General features: G+C 41.4%; 1 long non-coding RNA gene across 3 annotated transcripts in view; it reads right to left on the bottom strand.

Moving 5' to 3' along the window:
* LOC125329728 overlaps nucleotides 1–24,318 on the bottom strand; it is an 85,168-nt gene extending 60,850 nt beyond the window's left edge. For 2 of the 3 annotated variants that reach the window (XR_007205244.1, XR_007205246.1), the window contains exons 1-3: nucleotides 21,011–21,130; nucleotides 20,668–20,721; nucleotides 19,794–19,951 (exon numbers count right to left, since the gene is read on the bottom strand). This is a non-coding gene — a long non-coding RNA (uncharacterized LOC125329728). Of the gene's footprint in view, nucleotides 1–19,793; nucleotides 19,952–20,667; nucleotides 20,722–21,010; nucleotides 21,131–23,762 lie in introns of those variants that run through there. The other variant, XR_007205245.1, reaches the window with a different exon arrangement.
* Between the last annotated feature and the right edge of the window lie 383 nt (nucleotides 24,319–24,701).

Below are 24,701 nucleotides of genomic sequence, written 5' to 3'. Positions count from 1 at the left end.
ACAAGGAAATTATTTTCAGCAATTTATGGTGTACTACAAAGCTACCCAAACCAAAACCAGTGTATTTTCGAAGCTGTATAAAAATTAGTGCCCAGGGATATCTGTGGGAAATAACCAGTACTTAAAGTAGGTAATTAAAATTATTAATAATAGCAAAAAAAAAAAAATCCAGTCTCCAAGCACATCATCATAATCCTTAATGATTGATTGTAATTGTAATAAATACTAATGAATTCATTTAGAAAGTAATGTAGCTTTATATGTTTGTTCACTTTCCTAAGAAATATTTGTGTTGGTGTTATGTCAACAATTTAATACACGAAAATAATTTATGATTATTTATTATTAGTTTCAACACTTAATAAAAAGCAGTTGTTTCACATAAATACCAAAGCAATCTTCAGAGCACATCTGTGTCCCCAGCAAGCACTCAGTCTGGCTTGTGAGTCCTTTTACCATCTGTGAGCCTGCAGGATGAAACTGCACCAGCCAGCTGAACGTCCCAAAGAGCAGAATGAGCAGGCCTGCAGGGAGGACCTTGACCTAACCTGGGATTTACCAGCATCCAGTCTGTCTATCTCCAGAGCCAAACATTTCCACTGGGAAGAGATGCAGTCACTCCTCAACAAAATCATCCCTCCATACTGAGTTAATAGCTCTGAATAATCTCTCCCACCCCATCCAATTTCCTGCCTTTCTGAAGTCTGTCCCTATACTGCTTCATCTTCTAAGACAGCATTCCTCTTCCCCCATTAACTTTGCTAGGGATGCAAATATTTATGACAGCTTTTTCAGCTCAGCTGTTTGATTCATCTGTGAAGGTTATTGGGTACTACATTAACCTCTTTTGCGCCACTTGGGATGTGTATCTCCTGCTGCACTCACATTCCTGATGTGGAGCATCTCTCAGCAAGAGTGGCAGCAATAAGCAGGGCAGTGCCCTCTGTGGATCTCCAGGAGTGTGACTGCAGGCAGTTCCTGCACGGTGAGGGGACACAAATCTCCTGCCCACTGTGGGCTCAGAACTAATGTTGAGGCCAGCTGGTCACCTCTTCACTGTGCACACTGAGAGGGAGATGCCCTGCATAGGAAACGCAATCCTGCAATCCCTGGCTCTAGGATTGAGGTGATTATGTGATCAGCACCATTCTGCCTAGTACCTGGAATTGAATCAGGACTGGACCTGGTGTTGTCCCTCTAGGCACAAAAGATCACATCTATTACAGCACTAGTAGGGGTGGTGGTGAGGCACGTGGTAAATAGGCCACAGTAAAACTCTTTCTTTCTAAACCTGTCACACATGGATCCCCACTCCTGTCTCCTAGGGTCACCTCAGAAGGCCCAAACTGTGCCTGAGTCCCACAGTGGCCTGCATGCCCTTGCCCATGCCGCTATTATGACCAGCTGACAATGCCTTTACAGTACTGTTTTATCTGATTCATCTCCCAGCTGTTCATCTTCCTGATTTATGCCATCAGCACCAAAGCCTGATTAGCAAACACAAAAAAGGAAGGGGATTCACACTGTCCTCCTAAGGTTTATGAGTGCTGGCACACCTTTTTTATTTCTCTGAACTTGAAATCCTGGGCACTGTGTCTGCTTTGTCAGGCACCTCCATGGTGTTTGACGGTAGCTAGTTGTCCTCTCAATTAAAGAGAATTACGGATCTGACTCAGAAGATTCAGTACACACAGTATAGGTTGTTGTGGGTCAAGGAATAGACCTTACCTCAGCCCAAAGCACAGAAGTATACTGAGAACTTTCGAGGACATCACTAACTAATCTGTTTTCGATTCCAAGCAAAAGACAAAGTCCTGAGATGGCAGTAGCCAGGCCTCTTCATCTCAAGAGCAGTGTGACAAGAGCTGGATGTTATCCTACGTGCTTCCCCTGCTCTTTCAAAAGAGCAGGTCTTGATACAATCACCAAGACCTCATGAAGAGTTGCAAAATTTGCAACCTCAAGGTGCCTCAGGGGGTACTGCAATGCAGTTGTTGCAAAAAAGAGGAAGCTACCCCAAGGAACTCAGACCTGGGACAAGCTTTTACAAATGCGTGGCTGCCATTCTGCTCACACCTTTGCTGTAAATACGAAGCTCTACAGGATGAGGTTAAGAGCTGGGCTCTGTGGCTGACTCATCTAGCAGACACAGAGCTCCTGTGGGCTGTGCTGAGAGAGAAACACAAGGAGTAAAGGGATTATACTGTATTGTAGGTCGAGAGCCAGTTTTGGTGGAGTGTTAATCTCCAAGAGTATCATTGCCAAAGTCACTCCTTAATGCAGCAGTTCAAGAGACAGCCGCTGTCTTAGGACCCGAGGCTAACCTATTTGATGTCACACTACAAATACAGCAGGTGCTGGGTTTGCAATGTATATTTGATGTCTAGTGTTGAAAAGTGAATTGATTGAAATGCTGTCAGGCTGCATTTTGAATGATTGCACTACTAATGTCACCTAGAGGCAACTTGATGGACATTCTGCCACACACAGAATACAGTAGGATGGAAATCATCATTTGCAAATCATCACCTTTGAAAGTACAACAAGCAATTCAGCTGAAAAAAAAAGAACTGGAAACATGTTGAAGAAACATTAACCTGAGGAAGTGAGCAAATCAGGAGAACCAAATATTTAGGCTCATGGATTTCTCATTATGGGAATTTTCAGCCAACTGTATTTCTTTCAGGGTGTTTCATTTCAAAACCTGTGTTTTATTTGATAATGCAATTCTACCACAGGAAATCTAATCAGTTTGTCTTCTAAGTTTTTAGTGATGTACATTTGGGGTTTTGTTCATTTATGAAAGTAGTTTTACAAAATCTGTCACTATATACAAACGTGACAAAATGAGTAGTAGAACACTGGCATATTTTTGAAAGATATGGGGATTTAGCTAACAAATTCACATTTAGATTAATAAGAACTTAGTATTTAAATTCTGTAGTTGATCATATAAATCACAGGTTTGATCTATATTTCCTTACCCTGAGACCAACCTGGGTTAGAGTTTATAAACACTCATGTTATAGGATAAAGGTAGGAAAGATTTCCTTATTTCCACTGTCTACTATTCTCCATAAAAGTAGAATTCTGCAATTAATTTTACATCGATCTGGAGATTAATTTTAGCAATGTGGTAAAACCATTGGCTTATATGTGCTCTCAGAACCAACACCCCAGAAAGAGAAAGAAGCAGGACTAAGGAAACATGAGTATTTCACCACAGTCATATACTATTCTCAGCTTATGTTAGCTAGTCAGCAATAATGCTGAAGCCTTTCTTCAAGTACTCTTCTGTCAGATTTTCTGAGAAATTTGGTATGAATTTACTGTGAGTGTATTCTTCTAGAAAACAACAGAAACTAGGATCCAGGCTAGATATTCAACTGTTTCGTTTAAAAATCCTGTGGGGTTTTTCTTCATATACCAGTGTATTTATACATATATCCCCAAAGATATTATGTGCTCCTTGAGCATTACAGAACACAGCATCTCATCTAGAAGAACATTTCAAATTCTATATAAATTTGGCACCACACCAGGGAAAATCTATCCCTTCCACTAACGAATGGGGACAGGAAGCCATTTTGAATCTGCACAAAGTCACACAGCAAGATAAAGAGCTCTGTGTCTACTGAAAACAAAAAGATTCCATTTTGAAGCAGCAACTGCTCATACAATTGGAAAACCAAGTAGAATCAGGAGCAGACTTCTTCTCCAGCCCCTTGAAAACCCACTGCTCATGGTACCATGTATAGCAGTGAGATGTTCAAGCAGACCCTGCTTTTCTTGAGCAAGGAACATGGAACAGGCCCATGAAAAGGTCAGACCTTGACTAAAAGCAGGCTGCCTGTGAGCTCTCCTGCTGCACTGCACACATGAATCCTAAATGGAGCCACTTATCAGGAAGCAGAAAGAGAAGGGCTTCTCCAAGGAGAGGAGAAGCTGGGAAATGAGGGTAACTTGAGTGAAGCTCCACATTGCCTGAAGAGGATCAGGCTGGTGGTTGTAATGGGGTCCACTGACAGTGCCAGACTAGGTGAGATAAAGAGGCAATGGCAGCATCCTCCCAGGAAGCACAATCAAGAGAGGAGGCTGAAAATGGGTTTGTGATACAGGTCTAAGGTACACATGGGATACAGGACAGGAGGCAAAATTACCTTGCAGGGCAGGACTGGAGTCCACCCCAGAAAGCCAGTCAGCAAGCCAGAGCAATGGCTGGATGGCACTGGAACACCTATAACTTGGCTTAGGGGACCAAGCTCACTGCCCAAGGCTGAGTCGGCCTCGACCTGCAGGCCAGGGCTGTGGGACAGGGCCTCAGGTGAGCCTCACCAGAGCTCTTAAGGCCAGTCAGGGCCTCATACAACCCAACCTATGCTCTGGAAGGAGATGGGAGTCTAAAGCCCTGTTTAAGCAAGAAATGTTGCTGCTTTACCTCTTAATAAAAATATATACCCGCTCTTATGCTGAAAGGCTGTCATCTGGCCAACAAAAGATAAGGTGTTTCTTCAGCACCTGATATAACCTACCATATAGGCATGTATTGGGGCAAAAAATGTTCTGCTCAAAGGGTGATGGGCAGTCTTTCTTCTTACTTGTCTGCTGTGTAGACTGCAAAAATCACTTTAATGAAGAAAAGTTTAAATATAGAAATATTTACATAAGAAATAGACCAAAAAAAAAAAAAAAAAGAACGCAGTATTCTCCCTCTAAATTGAGCCTTAAACCATTAACTCCTATTAAAAATTGGGTAAAAGTCTTAAATGAGTAAATGGTAAAGGCTCTGTAGCCTGTGTGTCATTTTAAACATAAACAAAATTGGTGTCTTCTAAGGGAATCTTTCAATATTTAGAAATCAGCTGGCTGCCTGATTATTGAGAATTTGTATGCACATTCTTTTCTTTCACTGATCTGTTCTTTCAACATCAGGAATGGTAACACTCTGGGAATTGTTTACCCAAGATCAGCGTGGTTCAAGTGTTACTTAGCATCTCAGTTAGCATTTCTCGGGTTTTAAAAGTTTAGTCCTTGGGGAGAAGTGAAAATGACAGCAGGAAGAACCTGGAGTACTAAGTCCTGCTGAAGCTGGCACTTGATGACAGGAGGGCAATGAACACACCAGGCACTGCATTTTATGACAGAGCAAACAGGGAAGTTTTTATTAGATTGTATCAACTTCTGCTGTGTCTTGAGCACATCTGAAAGAAAAGGAAAAAACTGCTGAAAGTTACTGGGTACAAAAGCAAGAAGAGTGCATGGAGAACAGGAATTTGGGAATACGCTTAAATGGAAATAAACAGTAGAGGAAAAAAAAGAGACTTGTCACCTCTCACATGACAACTATTCTAAGTGATGGCTTTGTAGTTCAGATGAGAAAGAGCTTGTTCCTTCCTCCCTTGCCCCCAGGCCCACCAGAGGGAGACACTTCACCTAGGGGGGAATGGCTTTGGCATCTGATGATCTGAGCCTCATGTCAGAAAGATGAATAGAGTAATTTTCTCTGAAGTAAAACAGGGAACAGGCAATGAAAGGTAAGGTGTGTGGTGGTAGTGTGCAAATCCGTCTGTGGTTGGCCTAGAATATTAGAAAGGCATCTGCCACACGAGGAAGTGATATCCTGTAAGAAATGCTAAGAGCCATGGATTCATGTTTGCAGAAAGCTGACATCAGGTTGTTTCAGAGCTGTCAGCCCTCTCTGGGCAAATTGATTGATCCATGGGTACAAGCACCCCAGCTCTGAGCACTTATGCAGAGTTTGGACACGCAGACACTGGCAAACATCTTGCTGACCCTGCTATAGGCAACCTGCTTCCAAACCGATAGAGATGTTCCATCCAGTCAGGGTCCTGCCCTCCTAGGCAGTGTTCCTGAACACAAAGAGTGGACCTTTATTTCCTGCTGCCATCACTTGCCATCGATCAAAGCTACAGCAGGGTGATAACCCACTGCAGACCAGAAAGGCTGTAATACACTTTTCCAGGAAGACAAATGCTTTCTGAGGCTTACCTATAGCTATAACATAGCCTTCCATCCATCCTTCTGTCCCCACACTTAGAAACAAGTCGGCTTCATAAGGATTCAACAGCAAAAGACAGCTTACTCTCCCTTCCAGATGTGCTACTCTTCCTCAGTAGGTCAAAGTCCTCTCCCCAAACTGCAGCCATTTCTGGGAAATGCTACCAGGAAGAGGAATGCCTACCTCTCCTGTGTTACCTTCACAATATAATTGTAAATCTGCAACACTCTGAGCAGGCCGCAAATTCCACAGGCCAAACTGTAAACACTGCAGGAATTCGAGGTCCTTGACATTTCATGGAAAGCAAAGCTGTGAGACTGAGGAAAACAAGCTAAAGGCTAAGTTAAGATATGTCTACCAGCTCCTAAGAAGGATCAGTTCAAATAAGGAACTGCAGTCACAATTTCCTGCTTGATTGTCACTTTCTTCCAGTGAAGAAATAGTCTGCAACTGGCCCTTGTCAGGAACAAATTACTTTCCCTTCACTGCCAAGTCAGCTCCACATGCCCTGCACAGAAGAGAAGCAGCACTGCAAAAAGTCAGTTTTCCCCAGAGGTTAGGAACTACACAGGCTGGTAATCTGTACAGATCATTTTAAAGGGGTAATTTACCCTGCATTTACTGAGAGGAGTATAAAAAGACTAAGTGAGAGTTTTGTTCGAAATTAATTGAAAAAAATCTGCCAGGTAATATTTTGCATAGGAATTCTCGTCAATAAAAATTTTTTATCCCCTGAGAGCGAGCTTTAGGGAGAGCTAAGACCCAATCTAAATCCAACCATAAAAGAAATGTGGTGAAAGCATATTGGTATTTTAGCTTATGTTCTCAGATAGAGCCAATATGTACAAATAAAAAAAGAAAAAAAAAATTAAAATTAATTACAAAGAAAAGTGTTTTGTGACACACTATTTTCAGACTTCCAATTTGTTTGCCTTGAGTGTGGGCAAGACACAATGAGCATTCTGCTTAGGCCTTCCTCACTTCATTCTTTCAAAAAATGTTATGTGTGTGAAAAAAAGGGAAAATCATCAACAATGCAGGTCCCAAGTGCAGGGTACTCACACTGGAGGGCCATTTGGAATTTATTCTATGGCACAGTCTAAGAGTCCTTATTCAGCACTTAAAATCAATGGCAACTTCACTGAGAAAGGCACGTCTGTCAGAGTTCAGAACTCTGAAGAAACTGTTTTAAAATACTGAGAATAAAATCACTAAAGCAATGATGTAAGCTTCAAATTAATTCCATTATCAAAAAGACTTCGCATATAGATTTCCTAGTTTCTCAATTAGAAGGTGTATTTTGATGCTTTTCTTCATTCAGCCTAAATGAACTTTTTATTACAACTGCAAATTAACTTTAGTGTATCTATCATACTTCAGTTAAGTCCAGATTTGGACAACTCTTGACTGCTTACTCAAGTTTCTGGACTTGTTCTCTCCTAGGCAGAGTAACTTGATCCATGCATCCTGTTGATTCTTTCAATGTCTAAAATTAGCACTGTGCATGCATGCTTCCTCTACCTGGGATCATGCTCCCCGACAGAACCAGGGGCAGCACTCAGGCACAAAGGCCCAACTGTTGGGTTTTTTGACAGGAGAAACCAGAGATTTTTATCTTTAACTTTACATACAAGGAAGAGATTCCATCCCACTCTCACATCCAGAGTATGTAAGAAGTACCATTTTGTTCAGCTACATGCTGAAAATGGTAACATGGTTTGTAAGCACAAGTGGTGGCACCCATCCCAACATACGATTAGCAGTACCCATGGCTCTGACAAGTCCAAGAAGCTACGTGGCAGTCACAGGACTGCACACTTGGAAAGGTTAAAGAGAATCCCCCAGCCTCTCATTCCTCTCCTCCTCCACTCTTCCGTTCTCGCAAGGATCTCTTGGGAGACCCTTGCTAGAAAAACATTTGTCAGAAAGCGGAAGGCAACCCAATGGGAAACATCAGTGAACCTGCATTTACTTTATTTAGAAATGACACCCCATCCCTGTCCCCTGGGGCAAAACTTCTTTTCTAGACATGACCTCAGAGATGTGCTACATGCACCCTGCACAATTTATCACCATGCTGCCTATAATTAGGTTTGTTAACATACAGCCTAGTGCAGTCTTGTTGACTGGGAACTTAATCAAGTTACTATTGAGTTCTTGTATGCATTGCTTCGGGTGACTGTTTTACTTGTAGAATTATAGCTGTGACCAACGTGAGGAAATTAGCTCTGGACACAAGTTTTTTACTTTTTTTTCCCCCTACATGTGAAAATATTTAGCAAACAGTGACAATGATGGAAAACAGTAGGAAACAAAATGTTCTACATTAGTATAAAACATGAAAAATGCAGCAAGGACCCTCAGTGGTACAACATGTGTTATGCTGGCTGGCAGTCCATTAGGCTTGATAGACATTTCACTTACCTAAGTCAAATATAACAGTCTAGTATTCATTAATATAAGAAGGGGGTTGTGGAATCAAGCCTACCATCTGGTTAGAACGACAGAATAATCTACAACTCATGATTAGGTCTAAGGAGTGGAATTTCACTTTAATCTTTTTCATTGCTCGAAATTTCCATCTGCGCAGTACGGCACATCATTTTTCTTCAAGACAAATGTGCTGTTTTTCATGTTCCAAAATTAGATCAGAAGAAAACGATTAATCATGTCATGGCCTGGGAAAGGAAACAAAGCCCTGATATTTCTCTCTCTCTCTCCCCCCCCTCTCTTTCCCTCTCCCCTACCCCCACCCTTCCCCCCCCCCACCCCCCCCCCCACCCCTCCCAGCTCTGGCTCTTTGCAAGGTCCTTTCTTTCCCTGCCTCAATTTTCAACACAACTTTCAGAGATTCACATTGTGGTGGGCTAGAAACACTCAGAAAACAGGAATCTAAAATAAAGATGCAGCTTTGATTTGCATGGCCGTTTTTATTTTCCCCTTGCCTCTCCCCCACCCCCAGTTTGCCACTTCATCGTTTTCTCCTTCTCTCTCTCCCTCTCTCTCCCTCTCCACCCCCTACCATGTGCCCCCTGGCACAGGACGACAGATGGTGACCTGTTTGCATGTGACACCGTAACTGAATCTAAACTCAAGGAAACAAGTCACCGGGCTGCAAATTAGTGAGACCACACAACTGTCAGGTGGCAGTCCCCTTTGACAGTTGTAGGCCATTATAGGAACATTGATGTTTTCGCAGTGTGACAAAAAGGAATCCTTTTTGCAGCAGACCTGTCTGTCAGCTGGCTCTCAAGTCATAACAAATCCCTGGCACTCAGCTGAGGCTGAACATTCGCAGCGTCAGGAGGATGATAAATGACCTGCAGGGCTTTGAAGTGCCTTGGCAGTTCAGATGGGTCCGCAGTGCTGACAGAGAAATATACACAACAGCGTAACCAATAATGAGAACATTAAACATTCCTGCTTTGTGACAGGCTGACAGAAAAACCCAGCCTCACATCAATCATCTGTGGAGATATAACCTTGACAATTAGCCCCCTCTCTGATACTCAGAGTAACCTTTTTTTTTCCCCCTTCCCCACCTCCATTTTTTTTTTCTTTTGCCTGGCTTATCTTCCCTGATCTTTTTTTCTGGTATGGCAGAGAGGGGAAAAAACAGCAGAAAAAAAATTCTGACATCAAAAACGATCTTTTCCTTTTCCTCCATGCAAAAATAAAATATGCCAGGACAAAGTTTATTTGATGGACTTCCACCTATTTCCCTTTAGGAGAAAGGAATATATTTTTTGCCCTATCTACCAAAGCATCTGTCACTACAAATACTCCTAGCAGAATTTTGTTTACATATTATGCTTATTTTGTTCCTTAGGTTTTTTTCCTTTCCCCAACTCTTACATTCATATCAGTACATTCTGTTGTCAAGCATCGTTTCTACTTGTAAGAGTGAGATGATTAAGCACACGACTGTCCCCTTGTTACTGTATTCCAGGATCATTCAATAAAACAGATAGAATCTCAGCTTCTTCCCATAACCTTGTGTTTTCTTTTTTTTTTTTTTTTTTTTGTATGTGCCTGTACTGGTTTGCCATTTTTTTAAACCCTTTACAGAGCAAAAATAATCTTCAAAGGACAAATGAAAGGTGCAGCTAATCTTCCTGAAAACGAAACGTTTTTAACAACCCACGGAATCATTCTCACTGAAGGTCAGGGATGCATCCTGATCTTGAGGACACTCCCCACTCACAGGGAATTTCTCTTGCTCTCCCAAATGTGGGATCAGCAGAAATTCCTCCTGATATACATGACTGACTTCTTGCCATGGCTCTCTTCTGACAGCAGAGGCATTCAAGCAGTGGGGTCAATGGGAGTGTCTGTGCTCTGTGAGAGGCGAATTAGGCTTCTGGGCACTTTCTGCACTCCATCCCGGTGGCCTGGAGTCTCCTAAGTCACTAATTCAATCCCACAGAGAGGTTTCAAAGGAGTGTGAGCACCCTTGGGAAATAGCCTCAATCATAAATGAGGTTCAAAATGGCATTTGTTACAGAGGTTTTCATCTGGAGGAATGTCAATAATGTAAAAAACCCAAAACTTTCTGTCACTGAATTAGCAGCAAATCCTCTAAGGTGTGCTGTGTTCAGGTCTCTATCTCCTTGTTTCCAAAGGAATTTCTGTTTCCCTTACGCAATGACAAACATGCACTCTTGCTCTCATCAAGTACAGCACAGCTCAAATACTTTGATGTGAAGTTTGGTTAGTGAAACAGATTTACACACAACCAAGCACTTGTAAATTAAAAAAAGCTGTGTTTCTAACCCTGAAATAAAGTCTGTCCCTAAGGTCCATTTTCCTACACACATTTTAAGATCCCTGTGCAGTGCTTGTGTAGTGGAAAGAAGATAAAAAGAAGAACACGCAAGGCCTTCAACCTTCAATACAGTTGTAGAAGAGCCAGCTATAGACCCAGATGATGCTACTGAAATGATATATTCCAGAGTCTGTCAGCTGAGTCCTGCTGCTGTCAAAGTATGTCCTGCGCACATAGCCACAGCTGTTGACTTCACTATTAGAAGAGGTCAGCATGAAGGAGAAAAGAAAGTTATTAGAAAGATGATCAACAGTAAGTGGCAAAACCTGTTCAGCAATTGCCTGACCTAATTTTTACTCTGATCATACTATTCTGTTAAAAAGACAAACCATGCAGTGCCTTTTTCATAATACAGCAATGGAAGATTGGACTCTGCAGAACCGTGAGGAGCCATTTCACTCCCAGGTAAGTATTTTTAAAACAACAATGGAAACAGAAAACTTCTTTGCCTTCATTACACCTGCTTAATAGCTACTGACTAACTGTCACAGCACACTGGAAACGTACTGTGTACCACACTGCATACCCTATGTGGAGGATGTGGAGTCAGGCACTGTGGTTGCTATGTCCTGCTCAGGCTTTGGAAAGCCCAGATGTGCTAGTACTTGCCCACTGTGGGCTGAGGCTCCAGCAGAGCCAGGCAGCAAAGGACTCTGTTTCCTCTGGATCTGAGACTGGTATCTGGTGACAGACAGACATCATTCAATCTTTGGTTTCTCTACTGAGGGAATGAATTTCCCAAAGACTGCTTCTTTAGGTCATTAAAAATACCAACCTGTTTGTTTTGAACCTATCTCACAGCCAGAAGACCTTTTCTTACCTTGATAGCTGGTACTAAGGAAAGGGTGCTCTCAGCCTGTGTACTGTATCTGTGGGATCTCTCATGTCCTTGATTTCAGTCTTGTTTCACACACCTTCAAAGAAATTGCCACACCCCACTTTTTAAATTGCTGCATATATGAGTTCTAGGCCTGCCAGACAGGCTGGATAATGCCATCTCCTCTGCAGATAGTAACTCACAGTGGGGGAGCGACACTCATGGTGCTCCAATCCCCTCATGGTCAGTCTCTGGCCAAAGCAAGTATGATTTCTGACCTATGAACACTGAGGGCCCAGAAAGTATTTCTTCCCACTGTCCTAACCCATTCCAATATGATGCTTTATGGCCTATCCTACAGCATCATCAGTAAGTATATTTGGGTAGTAATTGCTGACAACAGAATCTACGGATTTTTGTAAGATAAATGTGCAGAGTAAATGAACACTTTTGTCCCTGCAGCTTCCTCCCCTTCTACCTGCTTACCCACAGAAGAGGACAGTCTGCTTTTCATACTTTCCAGTGAGGAGATGGATGAAAAGGTCACCCTTGACCACCAGGCAAGGAGATTCAGGCCTTTCATAACTAACATTAGAGTTTCTCTTGTAGAAGACCATGGCTGTAGGAGTGGGTGGATGCATTCAGAACCCACCCTAACAGGCCTCTCAGTGGAAAGGGGTGAAAGGCCTGAACCATTTGCTGAGAAGATGGTAGAGGTAGAGTGTAACCACTCACTCCTTTTCTCCTGATCATGTTGGAGGACTGAGCAAGCATCTGGTGTGCCAAAGGTTGGTGAGGCCAAAACTGGACTGAGATAACTAGGCATAAAGCACTTGTTATCACAAAGGCTAAGGAAAGGAAGAGTCTAGAGAAGCTATTTGGCTCCTCTGCCATTCAGGCAGCCATCATTTGTGTTGTCTGTTTGATGAAATTTTTAAGAACCAAATTTTGCTGAAATTATCAAATCTCTTAATCGAATCTCTTGGGCCATAATTCTTACTCTGGTATTTTATTTGGCTCACAGCCTTGAGCTAATCACCACTCCCTGCCTCAGTTTCCTTACAAACAGGAATGGATGCATTCAAATTACATTCACCTGAACGGCACGCTGTAAAATTTAATTAAGCCCTGAAAAGCACTCTGCAATTGTGAGATGAAAAGATGCTATTAAAGGCTTCTAGTATTATATTTCACTAAGACTCTCAGAAATATTTTGGATGAAGTTAAAGAGAGAAAATAAAAGGGAAATAAATCATAAACATTGCAGAATAAATGCTGCCCGCCCCTTCTTATCTGTAACTCGCAAGGCATATAGATTACATCTAAATAATCCTTTGTATGAAAAACTGTCCATACATTTGCACGCAAGATGTAAGGACAATGCTGGGTTTATATGAAAGGGAATATACATGTTTCCTTGCACGCCCTCAGTGAAGTTAAAAGGGTTAATAAAATATAAGTTGAGATCAAAAGAAATCTGAGGTGACATTTTGGCCTTGAGGCCTTCTCTTGGCTGTGGGAAAACAGAGCGAGGCTGCTCTGCAACCCAACATACAAGCTGAAGTACAATTAGTGGTGTTTTCAGACTGCATGGTTTTTTTCTAGCTTAAATCTGTAGAGATATAAGCATATGCAATGAAAGCACTGTGAATTAGTTTTACCAGTAGAGAATTACTAACAGTGTTAAAGATAGAAACAATTTGAGAAAATTGAAAGCTATGTAATTAGAAGATTATACCCAGCCAGATCAGAACCAGATACAATATTAAAATCGTAATTATTAAATGCACTCAAAAGGGAAGGGCTTGGTGTGTGTGTGTATGCAGCTCCAGTGTCATGCACACATCCTAAGGACAACTGGAGACAGTTGGCCTTTCATCTTTTGACTCAAGACCTTCCCAAGACCTCTGCATTACAGCACGGAGAACCACACACTCTATCAAACGTCGTTATTTACATAACACATGGCAGGGAGTGGTTATGGAATAAATCAATACTTTGTGATATTTGTTACAAGCCACATGGCAGCTGAGCATTTCTAAGGCCTTACCCAAGGTCTGGCTTGAAGGGAGCTTATTACAGCTATATTAAAATTGCCTAATAAGTGAGGTTACCAGAGAAGTGCACTGAGCCTTTTTTTTTTTTTTTTTTTTTCCCCACTGGAGTGTAGCCTAGTGAGGGCCGGGGTTTCATTTACAGACGAGCTCCTGATCTGACCCTCTTCAATGCAGGCTCTCTTCTGTGTAAAAGACCATCTGATCTCATTTGCCAGCTGTCCCCTCACAATAACACTGATTCCTAAGCATAGCTGTGATTTCAGAGGTGGACAGTTGTTCTAGATTTAGTGTTATAACTCTTAAAAAAACCCACATAACTGTTCACTACTGAGACTCTGCCTGTGCAGACCCCTGCTTGGAGACAGCAGTGTGGTGCACAATGGGAGAGTGCTACCCTCTTCCGAGAGGTCCCTCGGCCAGGAGGTTTTATGGGAAAGGGGAACTTCCCGAGGACAATGAAGAAGTGGGTACTTACCTCTCTCAATTCAGTATATGAGGAGCCTGGACCTAGCTCACACATGCAGGCTAGATTCCTGAAGTTTGATTATGTAAATCCTGCATATCTCCCACAAAAAGCTTTGGGCTTCCTGACAGGCTTTTGTACAAACAGCCTCATTTCTGGTTTAAATCCTATCTGACCATCACTTTTTTGTGGTCTTGTAAACTGCGTTTTGGTTAAAAAAAACACAATCAGGAAACCCAATTAACCTCTCCAGTTTCATTCTGCCAAAGCAAATTTATTAAAATCTCCAGTGTGGTGAAGACTGTTTTAGAACACTGACAGTGCTTAAAATACAATGTTATCAGTTCCAAACACCAGAACAGTACAACAACTGTCAATAAGCTGCAAATGCACTCAGAAAAAGCCCACACTTTCTTTGCTTTTGCTCAGCACCTAGCACCTGGTTCACAATTAGGCTGAATAAAGTATCTAAAATAGAAAGTGGACATAATTGAAAAATACTATTCACTATAGTGGAAATACAGATATTAAATAACACTATAAAAATCACTAAATAGAAGATTTCTCTTCAAATGTAAGAGACAACTTGTGTAAAAAGAAACACAGTAAACAAAGTACCTAATTATGTTCTTTCTTCCGTATTAAAAATATAGGCAATCACAAAAGGTAAAGAAGAGCAAGCAGATCAAAGAGATGTGACAGCCCAGTAAGGAATCTCCACTGAAGTCAAACAGGCACAGGAAAAAATAATCTCCAAGAACCATGAGCTTGCATGAAGCACTAACAAAGAGGTTGCATAAGGAACTTGTTACACTCTTACTAAACTGCCATACAGCTGAATTTAAAAAACAAATAATCTATACATGATACATTAAACATTAGTAAATCATTTAATGGAAAGTCACTTGAAATATTCAACTACGTTTGTTTAGATGGTAGCATAAAACTGGGTCTAAAAACTAAAAATTCAGCCTTTTCTTTATTTTACTGCTCAGAGCTCATACATTAGTCATCTGCTTCCTCAGCTACATCAACACATCTCTTTTTTTTTTGGTCTCACAGCTTTCTTACTCCACTTTTTTGAAATGGCCATCTCAAGTATTTTTTCTCTTTTCATGCTTTTCTTTCCTCAGCTCCCTGGTTTCCACTTATAAATCAAATTCAAAACACTGTTTTAGAGCACTACAAAGCACTGCCCTTGGACCTCTTTCTTTACCACTGCTTTCACTAGTCCTGATCCTTAAAAGAACTATCAGGCTTGCTTGGACTATCCGCGTCTTCTTTCCCTATTGTAGTCTTTATTTTCCACCTATGACATGAAGCATGTTTGTGACAACTTTAAATTCACTTTTGCTAGATGTTTCCTGTAGAAAACTCACATGTGCTATTGCACAACCATGTCCCTATGCCCTAATTATGCTGTTTCACACCTTTGAGATGTCTGTAGACGAAGTCTTTCAGAGCAAAGAAAGCATTAATTGACGTCAGCAATTTCTGTTGAGTAGTCTCAAGTACATCCACAGTGTCATATACACTAACCATGCATAAACCCTCAAGAACAAATGATTTGAGGGAACTGCCCCTTGGGAAATTGGCAGAGACCGTGTTAAATTCAAGTGATGTTCAGTAATATTTTAAAACCACTAATCAGGTGATATAAAAAGTTGATACAGTAATTAAATTTGCAGAAGATGCTAAATTAGGAAGTGTTGCAAACACAAGCAAAGACAGAGAAATAACACAAAGGACCTGAAAAAGCTTAGAAATAAGAGCAGGAAATAACAAAATGAAATTCATCCGGGAAACATGCAAAGGTACCATACAGCTGGGGGAAATATTTCAAAATTAAATACCAAAAGTAATCTGATCCTGTGGTTCAAGGTGAAAACTGATTGCCACAGCTGAAATAATCCTCTCAACCTTCCTGCTCAGCAACATATAACTGGCAAGGTACATTACGAAGGGTTTTGAAAGATCAGGCACAAGTTATTTTTGGAGGCAGGATGCCTGTCTCTTACAGAAAATCATCTGCAACATCTATATTCAGAGAAATAGCCAGGTTCTTTGAGAACATTCCCACTCTTGGGCAAGCAAAATATTTGCTTACTCCCCCTTTCATGCCCAACAGTTACCTCCATGCCCTCATTTGTATCCTTCCAGACAATTCAGCACAGACCCATGACACAGTGGCAGTAACAGCACAAGTTGAAAAGAACAAGTGAAGGGGATGCCAGGCTAGTTAGAGGGTGAATTATCTGGACTCTTAGTATTCCCAGCCTCTGAGAAATTGCCTCAGCTACTTTTCACTCTCAGCGGCCACAGGGACTGCTACACCAGACAAGCAGTAATGTTGTCAGAAACACAGAACCAGATATTCAGTTGATGTCAGTCAGGGCTTTTCTGCTGACTTCAAAGAGAATAGCAAATTTAATGTGAGTTTGCAGTGAAATAGGATATTGAAATTCTTCAGTGCTGCTTAGTTTTCCATCCTTGGGCTCACCACAATCAGGAACTAGAGAAGAGATGAGGCTTTGTACAACATTGATAAAACTACAGTAAATATATCACTAGGCTTTGGCCCTTGAATGCCATTAACTCATAGAGAAGCTGGAAGGAGTTGAATGGAAATCAATAACAATGAAGGATCTCAAACAGATGGGCTTTGAAGAAAGTCACTATCTTCTTTTGTTACACATAAAAGACAAGAAATGTCATTAAAATAAATAAATTCATTATAGCCCTATAGCAAATCAGTTGCCCTCTGTCTCTGCTTCAGAGCAGAGCTTCTACTTAGGAATTAACTTTCTACTACAGCTCTAAATAAACAGCACCTATATCCACACGTTCCCTACCCTGTTCTTCCTAGATAAACAATCCCTACAGGAATGAAATTAGAGACTGAGATGAGTCATTGGTTTCACCACTCATTCAGATCTGTTCGTTGTCTAACCACCCCCCCCCTCCACCTCACCCCCCCATGCATTCAGTTGATTCAATTTATTATGAAATTCCAGAGGTGTGAATGGCTGGACAATAGCTTAAGGAGTCTTTGCAGCTGGATCACCTCTCGTCACTGAAGTGAAGTATGGTTCCACATGGGCCAAGAACAGGATTTCATAGAAACTAAATTGAGATTGAGCATCCTTCCATAAAGATTTGCTGTAGCATAAAGAACAAATCATACACTTTCACAAGAATTTTTGAGTCAAGTTTACAGTTTGTGTCAAGCTGACAGCCTTTGCTTCTGTCTGATGAGTGTGAAGCCAATCCCCTGCCGTGCAGCTGTCCTTAAAAAGTCATACTGAAACATATAAAAAGTCCAGCTCCTGATGTCATGGAAATTACTTCTCTGAGGGCATTTATGATAGCAAATGGAATGAAAAAAAACCCAAAAGACAAAACAAATTTTCTGAATGATCTCATTATAACTGTGGTGAGCTTTTTACACTGGGGTAGTTTGAAAGCTCCAAGGAGAATATGTTAATGCAACTAAAAACATTTAATGAAGAAACTGTTACCATGCAGATACCAGGGAGATAAGGATGATATATGGTTAAGCACAATACTTGGATCTTAAGTGATCTGTGGCCTGCCCCTAGCTGTGCAACGTATTTCCTGTACAAACCTAAACAAATGGCTTTAGAAGTACCCTAATTCCAGGTCTGTAAAGTCAGTACTTTCTCAGCCACTTCTATTCGTGTTTCAAGCTACGTACATCTGCAGTGTATCTCACAATAGGGAACAGATTTGGAACAGAGAAGAGAAGGTATTTCCAAAGCAGGTAATACTATTATGGGCAACTGGCACCACCACATTTCATCAGGCATGTATGTCTAGAAAACCTTCTCCAGCCAGAAGAGGGAGATCTGTGGTTTGAGATCTCCAGACCAACAATTCATATGAATCACTTTGGGTGGGCTTACCTTGCACTTAATCATCAAAACCTATGCCAAGGTTATGGGTAGCACCATTATGCACAGTCAGATATCTTTGTCTCTCTGTGGCATGTAGGTTTTCCAGCTGTCATGAGCCCCTGCCCTCCACAAGATCTTTATAGGAAGACTGGGCTTGAAGATGGAAATGCAGTCATGATATAATGGAGTGTGGTGCCTGATACTATCAGGGCTTTTTTAATATTAGTCTCATTGCTGCGGGGTTTGAGCACTTCCAGCTGAAGTTGGGTGCTGCCATCATCCAACTGTCTGATAGAGAGACCTGCAGGCAAAGTTGTGGTTATAAAACTTGAGATGAGCAGATCTTCTATCTGTATAATGAGCTAATTAAAAATTAATTTAAACATAGTCTGTATAAAGTGCTGAAGCATATGATGTGGGGTATAATCCTATGCTGGATTTGACAACTCACAGCTGCTACTGCATATTCAGTGTTTTTGAACAAAATGATATGTTTCTTCTGCCAGACTCCATGAGAATTTTCCCTCACTGAGGACTTGAGAGTCTGACTCCAGGATGCAGATTGAATGGTTAGTCTATGTGATGATGTGCAGAGATAAGAGCTCAGATCTAGAGGCCATTTGACTGTGTTTGCACACATGCTGTTCCTTAGACCAAGCAGTGTTCTAGAAAGCAAGCATGGATACAATCCGCTGTCCTTCCCACCATTCTTTGTTCCAGACTTTGTCATGCTGCACCAGCTTGTGTGTCTCAGCACTTTCAGTGTTGATGTATCCATAAACAGGATGAAAATATCTGTATTGGCAATAAGCACAAAAGATTTTTTGCCTTCAAGGCATATAGACCCCTGGGAACTATGCAGAAAGCTGAAAGGCAAGCTCTGATTGCTTTCCTCTGCCAATGAGTCTCAGCTGGGACACAGATATATATGAGGCATCAGGAGCTGGGGAAGCAGAAATCAGAGAGGTAGGAGTGCACTCAGGAAGCCATGAAAGAGAAAGAGCTCGTATAATTCTTGCTCTCTTCTTGGACAGGGATCTACCACAAAATGTAATTGAGCCCTGCCCCAAATGAGGTGCTAGTCACTGTACTGCAGAGACATTGAGACTCCTGGACACTCCAATCTCTGCTCCTTGCAGCCAGGCCCAACCTGGGATACAGCAGTACGGTACTGCTTGCAGAACCAGCTAGAGGAAAAGGTGTTTTCTTGCTTGTTTAGCAATGATGTTTAAATAGCCTAGAATGAGCAAATACTGCAATGGACTTAAAAGAAAATCACTTTCAGTTTGAATGAGAACAACTGGACGGTTGCCTTGGCTTGAAGACTGAAAACCCTATAAACATGAGTCCAACTATATGAAGCAAGACAGGAATAAAAGGATTGCTTCTGAATATAATTATTTAGTGTGATCATTTTTGAATCTGAAAACGACCACTTCCACTGATGGTTCACTAAACATTGGTATGTTGGTAATTTGCTTACTGTATTATTAAATAAAACATTTTCCTTCTTGCCCAAAATACATGTTAATTAATCATAATGAGATATAGCCTAGACACAAGCAGGTAAGAATTATGCATGGCCACACTTACTTTTGTGGTGTTACCAGCTACAGAATCACTATGATTCTTGATAGGAATAGCCTCAAACAGTTAGAGCAAAACAGAACAGCAATTATGAAGTAACTCCGTACTTACGAGAAAGAAAATCTTGCATATTCAGGAAGATTTCTTAAACAGTAATAATGCATTTGTTCTTTACTCACGACCTTTATTGTGCTGGTGTCCCCAAAGCAGGAAAGCCACAGGGGTCCCAGGACTCTGAGCTTCAGCGGAGAAGCCCAGGGATGGCAATCCTTGGATCAAGAAAGAGAACCATGAATAACAGGTAACTTATGTGAATGAAACACAGAATATTTAATTTGAGAAAGAGCCTTCCATTATTCCCTTAAAAACTCAGTAGTAAGAAATCAGCATAGAATAAACCCATTAATTAGCTGATTCTAGCCAGCTACTGTGTACTGCTTATTGAATTCTCATGAGAGCTCACAAAGACCTTTGGTTACTTCCCATAAAAGGGTGCACCTGTGTTTCAGCAGCAGTACCACCACCAAGCTACTTTTGTTTTGTGCTATGATGATTTTCAATAAAATTTCAAATCAATATCAACATAGACTTTTGTTTTTCCAGAATACTTATGTACATATTCAAGATGCAGACCATAATCAATTAGAGCCCTCTGTCCTAAAAGGACACTCTATAGAAAGGCCAGAGTTCATCAGCACAAGAGATGTGTTCTCTTGTAGGCTCTTCAAGACTTCTTTATGGAGCAAAGAACAAATTTTCAAAGCACTGAAAGCTTTGGCCTCCTTTGTTCTATGCCCATAGTGCGTCTTTGCTTGCTCTGTCATAAAATGGAATGACATGGACATGATATTAGAGAGATGACCAAAATACAAGAGCATGTACAGAGCAGCATACATAAGAGATTGGAGAAAACATTCCTTCCCAACCCTTCCTCACATACGTATGCCAAAGGTTTGGTAGCCCTGAAAATAAGCTTAACATTTACCAAATGAGACCTGATGTCTTCCCTGTCACAGCTGGTCAAATTTTTAATGATTGCCTGTTACAAAAGGAAGAGAAGCAATGCATTAACTGTTGAGCATAGAAATGTATGTTAGAAAACAAAACCTCCATCATAAGAAATAATACTTTCATGTCCTGTATCTCACACTTCAGAGCTCTTTTGCATGTTTCCCTTATCACATGTATTGATTGGTGATTTGTACAGCCCATTCTTTAGTCATTTATCCATGAAAATAAAATTTAAAGGATGACAAAATACACACCATGCCTATTCCCTCCTACCAATTTTATACACAGAGACATTTTAGTAATAAAAAATTGAATACCTGAATTCTCTGAGCGATTTTTTTATGCAGTGCTGATTAAGGATGTATTGAAGTTGCATAGCAAGATTTCAACAGCGGAGGAGGCTACAAGGGTGGCTTCTGTGAGAAGCTGCCAGAAGCTTCCCCTGTCTCTGACAGAGCTAATGCCATCTGGCTGCAGCACAGACCCATTGCTACCCATTAGCAGGAATGCCAGTGGCCTCTGGGATAGCATAGTTAAGAAACACCCCCATGCAACAGCAGCTGGGAGGGGAGTCAGCCAGGGTCACCTCTTCCCAAACAAAGTCCCCAGGAGCTGTTTGGAGTTGTTTTGCAGCCCAAGCTGTTCAACATGGAGGCTTATCACAACAGTTTGCCACACGGAATATGCAGAGCAAGGTTCCCATGGCAGTTAACTCACACTCAAGAACAATTTTGAAAATCCACAGTTTAATTGCCCCAAATAGAGTTTTCTCCAATCTTTTCTCTTTTTTCTGCTTAATCTGAAAGGAAACAATAAAATTATCTTACAGCAGGTTTCTTTTTAGGCTTGGAGAACAGCTGAATTTTGTGTAAGGTCCATGCAGCAAGGATGAGAGTTTTGAGATAGAACATGATCAAAGACTTTTGATTGTTATATCTTTCTCAGGCTCACCTAACAGCCTATTTTCAAATTAAACTCCTCCTTAGAAATACTCCTTCTGCTTAGCTTTTCAGAAAATCCCTGTATGTGACAGATCCAAAGCACACAACTTCCAAGAATAGTCTTTCAGTTTCCATTTGCAGCAGTGCCATTCTGGTAAATCGGGCATGTAAAACACACAAGTATTTACAGGAAAGACTTTAATTGTTTCAATAGATTGGATCTTTTTATCCTGCACATTTCTAAACACATTAAGCATGTCTACGTGTTCCTTTTTTTCTTCTCCCTTGCTGAAGGAATCATCTAACAAACTGGGGCCTAAATGGGAAGAGCAGAGATGCAGCTACAGTAAAGGTGTGATTTTATGGTCAGCTTCATCTAGTTGAACTCTGAAATACTACTGCAAGGGACAAATCTTCCTTTCCCCCACCTCACCTGTCCTCCACGCTTTGTGTCAGCACATGTAGTTGCATCCTCAGCAGTCAGCCAGATCCGGTCCCCAGTACAGCTGCACAGCTGGATGAATGCTGCTGCTGACACAACACAAGGACAAGGGACAGACACCCTTTCACCACCCTTCTGGAGCTTACAAATAGATTAGCCATGGCTGATACAGAACTATACCCAAGTATCACCCCTTTTCGATGAAGAAAGGAAACAGCAGATTCCTGTGTTATTCGCCGCACAGCAATAAATCAAGTTACTGATAAATAGTAAGCATTTAGCATACCTGCCTTTATGATACCATGGTCATTGGTAATACAACTGCAAATGGGAAGCAACATGTCAGACAAATGATTGTTTCAAGAGATCAGACAATAAATGTAAATTAAACCAAATTAAATGAAATTGTAAGAGAAGTTTTATGGACAGGGAACTGTGAGGTGAGGCTTGAACATTCATTATTTTCATCTTCATCTCAGAGAACACTACCTCCAAAACTATACTGAATACTGGTGTCATGATAATTACCATTAAATGAAAAGGTGGCTTAGGAGGCAGATCTAAACCAAATGGTGGAATGGAAAAGGCAATATACTATTGGCTTCAGCAAAATTTGGAGGAAGGCTTTAACATTTTTTATCCATTCCCCCACTGTCTGCTACATACACAAAAAGACAGCAGAAAAACTTCAAGAGCTGTAAAAAGACAAGTCTAGGGGACTACAGAATAAGTAGTGCAAAGTCAACTTTTTTTTTAGAAACAGATATTCTTACTGTTGAGAAAAAAGAGTTGTTTCATATCAGAATAATGATAGGAGAAAAAGGGGCAGTTTCCTCTACAGCAGTTAGTACTAGCCATTACTAGTGCCAAGAGCCCAGATTAGAGAGACCATCACTCTCATCCTGAACAACTTCTATCCAACTCACTGCCCTTCACCTCAGCAGCAGTGGCACAGTGCCTCAAGCCCTGACTCTGCAAGACAGCAGGATACAGATACCAGTTCTCTGTTCTGCAGCAGGATATACAACAGCAGTTCCCACGGCCATCACAAGGACCTACGTGGATACCTATTGCCAGGAAGGGTGGGGTGAGAGCACTTGGAATGCAACTACTGAAAGTTCAAGTCAACAGGTTTGGAAACTTGGCAAAGACAGCGCAGACAAATAACTCAAGGTTTGGGGGGCACCTCTGTGACTGGTATAAATCAGATGAGTACTACTGAGCTCAAGGGAACCTGCCAGTGCACGACAGATGAGCACCCACTCGTTTGCCATGTTCCTCTGAGTCCTGGTGTCTGCACTGCTTGGCTCTCATCCAGTTTCCTAGTGTTTCATCCAGGCCAAGATGAGAACCACACAAAACGTTCTGCCATTCTCAACACAGTGAAAAATGAAATCACATTTTATCATGAAAGTTGATCCTCCATTTTTTACATCAGTGAAGATACAGAGGAGATGTAAAAAAAGAATAAGGAACTTCCTCTCCTTCTTTCAAATCCCCACCCTGTAAGTGCTTTCCTGCTGCTGACAGAAATGAAAGTCAGGCCTGGATGAATCCAGCAGAGATACCCAGAGGCACCAGAGCAGTGCTGGGCCCCTCCCAATGCCACACCGCAGTTCAAAGCCTTGAAAGGCTGCAGATCTCCCACCGTGCTGCAGTTTGGCTCCCACCCGAAGAGCCACATACCTTTCAGCAGTGTACTCTCTTTGCAGCATTGTCTCCTCTGTGACAGTAGGTTCTTCTCTTCTCTGCCTTCTGCCAGTACAGTCACATGCTGCTCTCATGGTGTACAAATGCTGAGCAGCACCTCTCCTCCTCCTGTTCATTTTACCTCTAGCCGCAGGTCAGTGCCAGCCAAAGCTCTTTATTTGCTGGGCTTTACCCACCATTTCTGCCCCAGCTCCCATTCAAGGTGCTTACTTTGACAAGTGCCTTTCTACACAACGAGGTCGTCATAAGGATTTTTGAGACAATGGTGGCTGTAGTAAATGGGAGCCTTGATAATAGCAGAGAGATCAGATGTCACGCCTCGAGATTCAGTGTCACTCCATGCATGCTGCACACACACAGGTCCACTGCACAAAGTGTGCACTGCTGTGCCCTGGGCTGGAGCTTGCAAAATTGCTTTCCTGCATATGCACAGTAGCTTTTTCCTTAGCAGCCACTGCCACCAGTGCCAAAAAGGCACCCAGCCGATGTGAAATATTGGAGGAAGCTTTTCTATAAGCTTTTCATATGAAGCGTAAGACTTCACTGGGCATTTAGAAAGGACATCTGGCAACTCCTTCACTGGCCAATAGGATCTGGAGATGCCCCCAAATTCACACTGCAACAGATTGCTTAGTCTTGGTCCTTGCAGTCTTCAGGTCTACTGATCAAAATAAGTATGAAATAAAGATGTAAAATGCAAATGAAACAATAAGTCAAAACCAAATCAAACCTTTTCAAAAGTTAAAAGGATTTCATGAATGAAAAGAAATTAAATTAAATTAAATAAACAGGTTGAAGTTCATTTCTTAGCACAGTAAAGACTCAGCTACTCGGACTGTTGATTTAGCCAATACTTTGACTACAGCAAAAGACTTCTCCTAGTTGCAAGACCTGGCTCTATTAATACCAACTTCC

This window comes from Corvus hawaiiensis, chromosome 8 (genome assembly GCF_020740725.1).
Source record: "Corvus hawaiiensis isolate bCorHaw1 chromosome 8, bCorHaw1.pri.cur, whole genome shotgun sequence".
In the NCBI taxonomy this organism is placed as follows: domain Eukaryota; kingdom Metazoa; phylum Chordata; class Aves; order Passeriformes; family Corvidae; genus Corvus; species Corvus hawaiiensis.
The sequence above is the reverse complement of the archived record's forward strand: the minus strand, read 5'-3'. Positions and strand labels throughout refer to the sequence as shown.